At 25.8% G+C, this 8,290-nt stretch overlaps 1 protein-coding gene across 2 annotated transcripts in view; it reads right to left on the reverse strand.

Moving 5' to 3' along the window:
- LOC100160882 overlaps positions 1–8,290 on the reverse strand; it is a 65,923-nt gene that overhangs the window by 35,071 nt on the left and 22,562 nt on the right. The gene's annotated exons all lie outside the window — the stretch shown is intronic.

Consider the following 8,290-nt stretch of genomic DNA (forward strand, 5'->3'; position numbering starts at 1 on the left):
CGTTTTAAAAAAAACCTATGAGCCTGTCGCCTGGGAGAAGTTGAAAAGTACATATGGAATGTTTGGAAGTTGAGTTCAGCAATAATGTATATAGGTACCTGGAGACGTTCACCAATCAATATTAAATTGAAATATATTTCAAATTAAACATTTACTAACATACTGGGAGTAGGGTTTCTATACATATACATGTTAATATTAAGGAAATCCAATCAATTATAAATTTAAAATAAAGTTATTGTTTTTAACACCACAAGACACACATTGATTTTAAATTGTGAGTTATTGTGATTTATAAAAGTTTATAACAAAAACATTTGTAGTGAATATAGAAAAATGTGGTAACTAGTTTGAATTGTATTTAATGAACTAATTGATTAATCATTTGATACGTATTACACTATTATTTCTACCCTAGTACCCTATTGAAATGTAATTTAATTTGATGGAATATTTATTTTAACATGTTTGGTTTATTTATTTTTTAATTATATTAAATAATAATGGATAGTAGATATGTATTTATAATATATTTCCAACTGCAATATAATCAGGATTTTATGAATATAAATATAACATTGTGAATTATTCTGTTTATAACGAACAATATCAATAATTGTATACCATGCAATATATTAATATTGAAAATATAATATATTATATTGGTATACATTTATAAAACAATATACACTTTCAACCAATAAATCTAAAAAAAACTAAAATTTGTCTTTAAATATCTATCATTAACAAACACAAGTTTAGTTAACAACATTTCTACGTTTTAGCTTATTCTACTAGATCTAACACCACTATTTTATTTGGCGGCAGAGATATAACTGTTTCTAACACTACGTCCATTCAATCAATGTGTTCTGTAAATATACTAAATATTGATATTTTTGCATATAATTCTTTACAATCTTTTAAACGTCACTTGTATTTTAAGTACTTTACGTTAACATTTTGTAATTTACGACTTATTTATTCAATTTGTATATTCTAGCACTAAAAAATATTGTAACCATTAATTTCTTTCTTTTTTTTCTATTTTCATATTACTGCAGTGTTACTGTGTTGATTGTTAAAATAATAACTGTTTTGTGTATAATGGTCGACCCGTTGAAATAAACAAATACCATATAATTTAAATTTTTAATGCATAGTTTTTAGCATTGTAATATATTTTTTTTAAATATTTAATAATGTAAAATAAAAAACTTTAATGTAGAATACATGAATTGTTCAGTTTCAATGAAGCTTAGTGCAAGTGATTTAATGTGTAGCTGGTTTATTAGCATGTGCATAGTATGCACATATATATATATATATATATAGTTACTTTATGCATTAGTCGGATATATTATTGCTCTATACTGGGATTCTAATCAGTGACCCGAATTATTTAATTCAATGGAATTACACACATGTATTGTATGCTGTTAATGTTATACAATAAAGGAAAACCGATATATTTGACTAAGTTAAGAAATTAAAATGATAACAAGATGTAAATACTCTTATAAATATCCCTTGGCTCTTAAATGTTGAGTAACCAAAATAAGAATGTCATCGAAAACGTGGGAATTGTTTGAAATTAATTTAACAGTTTTAAAATGGTGCGAAAAAAATAAATGTAATACCGTTCTTATAAATTACCAGTGCAAACAGTAATATTTCAGTTATGAACTACGTTTACAAATTAACCATTGGTATGAAATTCAGAACCAAACTAATTACAAGTATTAGTATCTATATGCCAATAACATTTAATTATATGGTCTTCAATTTTAAATTTAGATTGTGTCAGTTTATAATTAGTTATTAATTGTTTTACAATATTATTAACCATGGTCATACCATAGTAGTACCTACGCTACAAACTGTTAAACCTTACTTAACCTATATCTCGATGAAGTTGTATTATCAATACCTACCCTTTGGCTCTAACGCTTTCATAACATAATGTTTGTGACAACTTTGAATTTTTAGTTAGGACAAATTTTGAAACAGAAAAACTGATAATATAACAAAATAAAAATATGTAAACATGAAATTCGTCAATGATATATTTTGTGACATTTCATCATTTCAAAAGAAACACTGGCAATTAATTACAATAAATAACATATTAATCTATAATATAATAATATTGAATTCTTCCGGAGGAGAAGCAATGCCAAGACCAGTCCCTCCCCCGGTCACGATAACACGAGGAAAAAAAAATATTGAATTCACGTTAAACCTGAAAAATGATATTAGCTAATTACATATTATTACCTGGTTGCTAGGGTATTTAATATTACGTTATTAGTAAAATATGGAGGTAAGTTTCTATAATAATAATTCTACCATTAATTATTCAAAAACAAAGCAAATGTTAAACTTATAACAATATAATATTAATATGTACAACAAATAATACTATAAAATGTTGATATTTAAAAAATATATACTTACATGTATAGTAAATGCTTACAAATTTGAAATTACTGGAAAATTACTGTCGCCTACTTTAAATTTCTATTCAAATTTAACGCTTAAATCATATTTATAATAAAATAATGGGCCACTTATAGTGTGTTTGGGTCAAAATATATAGATCTTTCGGGGCAATTGAAAGTGGTGTTGAAAGGGCATGTTGAAAAAGCGATAGACCATGGGTGCGACTCGTGAGATCTGAAGTATTATTCAACGTTAGCAATTATCTCACTTCAACAACTTGTTTTGTTTGGGTGTGTGTGTGTGCGTTGCTATTCTATCTCTTCTCGGTTTTACTCCTTTTACCAAGATAAATACCTACCACGAATTGTCGTTTTATTAACAACGTTTTGAGTAAATGTGTGATAATTATATTACTGATATTGTTGTTTCATGTAAAACCAATATTCGATTTTGTCTTGAAACCACCGAGGAATATAACGGTATTAAATTTACCATAAAATGTTAAAAGATACTTCTATAAAAATGATTCTATGTTAAAATATAAAATCAACTTATAGCGTGTATATTAGTTCTAGTAGTTCTAGATCTACGGTAGGTAGTTAGTAACTGCCTACACAAACATTATATAATACCAACAATTAGATTTAATAAATTAAATAATCTGTAATATTATAATATATACATTTATATATTAAGTTCTATAAACATATTAATTTTATGCAATTTCAAAAACTACTATGCAATTTTTTAATAGTTATATTAGTTGCCACTATAGTATATTATATTATAGGTATATCTTTAGACGTGTTAAATTAAAATCTAAGAAAACAGAATTATTTACAAAAATATACAATTTAATATTTAAAGTTATTATTATACTTTGCATTTTTTAGTAAGTTGAAAGTTAAAAGTTTAGTAAGTTAAGAATTCGCTTGTAAATATAACATATTACAAATTAATTTTTAATTTAACATTTTTGTTTTAATTGACTAACACTTCATTACAATCCTACGCTGATAAACTTAATTCTTAACTCATTATATACATTGTAATTTTGCATTAAAAAAATATAACCACTAAGTATCCATAATTATTAATACTTAACTTTTGATAGGTTATATGATAGTTTTGTTGAAGGTTCATCAAATATTAAATTACAATACAAAATTTAACCTATATTATTTTCACAATTTATATATTTCAGTATATTCATTGTTATTGTATAGATACAATGCTTTGGAATAAAATAAGCTAAACCTATGGTGTTTACTCGATAATATTCACAGAAATCAAAATTCAAATGGAAACGAAATCACAAAATATTAAGACACATTGATGTATTTATGAAGTAAGATAAATGAGGTTTCTGTTGACTATACCAGTTTTGATTCCCAATGACTTTGAATTGCAAATATTGATAATACCTATATATTATAATTTGATACATAGCATCAATAAATTAATGAACATAATTAAATCTTTTGAACAATATAATAGAATAATAGTTAAAATTCAAAATGCGATGAACAAGGTTTATTTGTTTAGTTTCTCGTTTGTTGGTTCAGCCCAAAGAAATAGTACGGGGTCTTGTAATTTGGAGAAAGGGATAAATACTAACAAATAAACTCAATTCTCCCTAGAGACATAATAAGGAAGTTATATTATGTTCCTTTAGTAATGAAGGGAAATGGTAGGTTGATCATAAGTTAGTATTTAGGGGTTATCGCTGATTAAGAACGGAAAAACAAGCCACAGGGCTTCAACAGACCGGATTTAACATCACCCAACCATGGTTGTGTTTCATATACCTCAGCTGTGTAATAATCCCTGAATTTATCCACTTAAATAAAAAGTAAAAATTATTTCCGTTATCAATACTTCTGAACTCGATAACCATTCATGTTTACCATATCATTATTTACTATAATAAGCTTTAAACAAAATCTAAGACAGTAGGCAATTTCGTTTAATAAAGACACAACATTTAAAAATGTTGGATATAATATTATATACCTGATAGGTAGTCAAACAAATAACCTTAAATTATTATTTTCTATACGTTGGTTCATTTACTTATCATTAAAACATTCATACATTTTGTGTATCGTGGTAAATGTTCATCACAATGTATAAACACACAATAATATTATTTTATGAATATATTTTGTTTCTATTTTAATGTAGATATTTACGCTCATATTATGCCTATATATACATTATAACTGGTAAGTGTTATAATTTAACATCTGAGATACAGATAGGTACCTCTGTACAGTATATCATCGAAAAATTCCAAAGGTATTGAAACTATATTTTATACACATTTAATAAAATATTATGAACTATCAATTACGTTTATGTTGTATTTTTTTACATAGTTAAGCGAATGTATTTAAACCTTTGTGGTTTAGAGTAGAGACAAAATCAGTTTTACCAATATATATAATTGTTACATACTATTTGTGTACAATTGTTTTATTCATTATATAAGTCATAATATTATAAGTACAGTCATTATTGTAATATTGTATTTAATGATATATTTTTGTTACATTTTGAAATGTGTTGGCGCTTCTAAGTAAACAAAGGTAGTTTTTTAAATTGTATTTTATTTTTAAAATTTCCGAACTTTTACAAAATATTTTATTAAATGATTACGAGAATTTTATTTATAATATGAAGTAGGTAGGTAACAAATTAAAAATAAATTGTTGTGATCATATACCTATCTATTATATTATAAACTATAGACTGTAATCAAATACGACATTAACAACGATGTTTACGTTGTCATTTGCATATTTATTTACGCATTTAAACCTACATTTTTAATCGATAACATATTATTATGTATATAGTTTAACATACATTCCAATATGTTATATAATGTACACTTAAAACGCTCAATTTTAAAATATATGCTTTATATGCCTCATTACAAAGAAAAAACAAATACATAAATTATTGAAACATAAATATTAATAGTCCCTTTTGACCAGTTAAACACAAATATATTATATAACTATACAAATATCAGTTGAGTGGATTACCAAATTGAATTCTTCAAAAGATATGTTCTCCCTATCTCTGAACTATACATACATAATTTTCTCTATGTCTATCTCTATCTATCTATATTTCGTTTGGTGTGTTTGTCTTATGGCCAGCAAAAGATTCTCTCAATTATTCTGCTGAGCTCAAACGTGACCCTTTGTTGATCTTTAATCGACCATTGTTTCGCACTAGCGAATCTCAAATAAACCACAGAACATCTTAGGGACCTACCCACACAATCTATTGTTACGCAATCGCATTTAATTCTATTCGAGTGTATTAAATTTTAGAGACCAAATATCCAATTTAATTCAACTTATCTTCAAGTCTACAATTAAGTTCCTTAATCATAAATGGAAACAGTATTTTTTTTAAATAATTCAAAACGAGACCAATATAAATATAATATTTTCTTGAAATGTAGGTATAAATTATTGCGGGTTCCTCGAAATCTATTGTATGTATATCAAAAAACTAACAAAAATTAATTGATTATCTTACTCAATTGATTAATTGATAAATTTATTAAATCAAATAAATCTCAATAAATTAAAGAAGATTTTACAGTCAAGACAGGTAAAACATAATAACATAATACACCAGCGGCTTAATTATCTTAATTTCTCTCTCAATATAAATATTTATACATTTTCTGTAGTTGTAAAGCGCCGTTGATAAGACATAAATTGTATTTGGTCGAAATGTTTATCCAAGTCAAAACTTTGTTTATTAATTTTATTTTAAATTATGTTGGCATATTTGAAAACCGAAGTTATTATTTAATTGTAACCCACTTCTAGAAATTGTTGGTTAGTGAGATTTAATTAGTCTTTTTTCGTGTATTCAAGTTTCAGACATTAAGAACACCACCTCTATCATGTATGGTAAAATAATTATTTTTACTTTAAAGTTCAAGTAATTAAAAAACAATCCAGTTTTTACTGTACTAACGCCTTTACTGAACTTCAGTATTTATGGATTTATATTTATGTAAGAATTATTTTTTTTTTTTTTATAAAACATAAAATATTATACGTCTAGATATTCTGGAATAAAACGTCAACAAGTAAATTATCACAATATACGTTTAGTGTATATGCCAGTATGTATAGCAGATTCCTGTGGTGTTCGTATATCTTAAGTAGGTAGTAAAGTTTATATGGAAAATCCATTATCTCACCACTAAAAAAGAAAAAAAAGACCATGGGACATATTATATAGGCAATGCCAATGGTTAAGCTTACTTCATAAATTTAAAAAAAAAGTCAATATCATATTGACCTATTCAAAATAATTTATTTTAGATTTGATAACTTTTAATTTTTACTGTAGTTATTAGCTGTAAATACTATTATTAAATATTTAAACAAGACATTGAAGATACCTTAATAAAGAATAATGCAAAAAGTAAATACCTAAAATGCATAATTTTTTATACTTTAATGAAATTCTTAATAAAATTTATGAAAGTAAAATTATTTTTATTGAAAATACAATACAACACAGGTATTGTAGTCATATACCTACACTTTTTTCAGATTAGTTTAATTTTGGTAAATTACTATATCCACAATCCACTAAAGCATTGATTTCCAAAAATGATCTACTCCTAGCATCTTTTTTTCACTAAGGTTTGTTTTCCCGTGTCGTCATGTCCTAAGTCAAAGCATGACTAATCAGTAATCATATTAAATCCACCACTACCATTTGGATTATTAATTTATCACTATGAAGACACTGCGACTCCCTAGCACTTAGATCATATTATATTATGCCGTTATAATGATAGAGCAACTGCATTACTAACGAGTACTACGCCGTGTTGAAGACATCATAAAGACGAGTCACAAGGTGATTGATTTATATTGCACGTGTATGTCAGTACTCATCGCATATTTATCATATTTATCAATAAACTAATGATTATATAAATTTCGATTGATAATGGTTGTACCAATCATGTGCTTGAATGCGTGATATCAAATGTGCGCGTGCGCATTTGCACCAAATCCTCTTAATTATGTTGACTTCAAATATTTAGGCAGTAGCTCTATTATAATATGATCTAAGCCCAAGCATAGCATGACGCACACTTTGAGAATCACTGTGATAGAATATTGATAATGATTATCATAAAAAATAAAATAGTTTGATATATTTTGAAATTTTTTTTTTTTTTATTGAATAAATAATATAGTTACATACATTAATTATTTAATCTACCCCAATAAGCAGAGCTTGTGGCGAGGTAAATGAGTTGTTTGTAAACAATAAAATTTATAAAATACATCAAAATTACAATATTTATATAAACTTATTTCCTAATTTAACATACGATACATTTAAAGATTAAGAAACAACCCGTTTACAATAGATCTTTTCTTAAATTCATAATTATTTTTATTTACAATATTTTTTTTCAGCTCAAGTGGCATGGCATTAAAATTAATTGAACCTAAATAATCAACGAACTGTTTACCTATATTTTTTTTTGTGTAACTAACATGCAAATCGTAAGCAATGTGTTCCCGTTTATTGACGTTTTTAGTAGTAATGTTACCTGCTTTTAATAGAATGGAGAACTGCCTATATAAATAACCGACCGGGAGAACTCTAAATTGTTTATAGTTTATGGAAGTCGAGCCATAGAGCTCCTTTTTCTTTAGACATAATCTTACTGCATGATTCTGTTGAATCACAAGTGGTTTTATAGCATTATCAGAACACCCGCCTCATACTAAAAGACCGTATTGGAGAATCGACTTATAGAGTGTGTTATATACAGTATACATTG

The sequence above is a fragment of the Acyrthosiphon pisum genome, chromosome A3 (assembly GCF_005508785.2).
Source record: "Acyrthosiphon pisum isolate AL4f chromosome A3, pea_aphid_22Mar2018_4r6ur, whole genome shotgun sequence".
Classification (NCBI taxonomy): Eukaryota; Metazoa; Arthropoda; class Insecta; order Hemiptera; family Aphididae; genus Acyrthosiphon; species Acyrthosiphon pisum.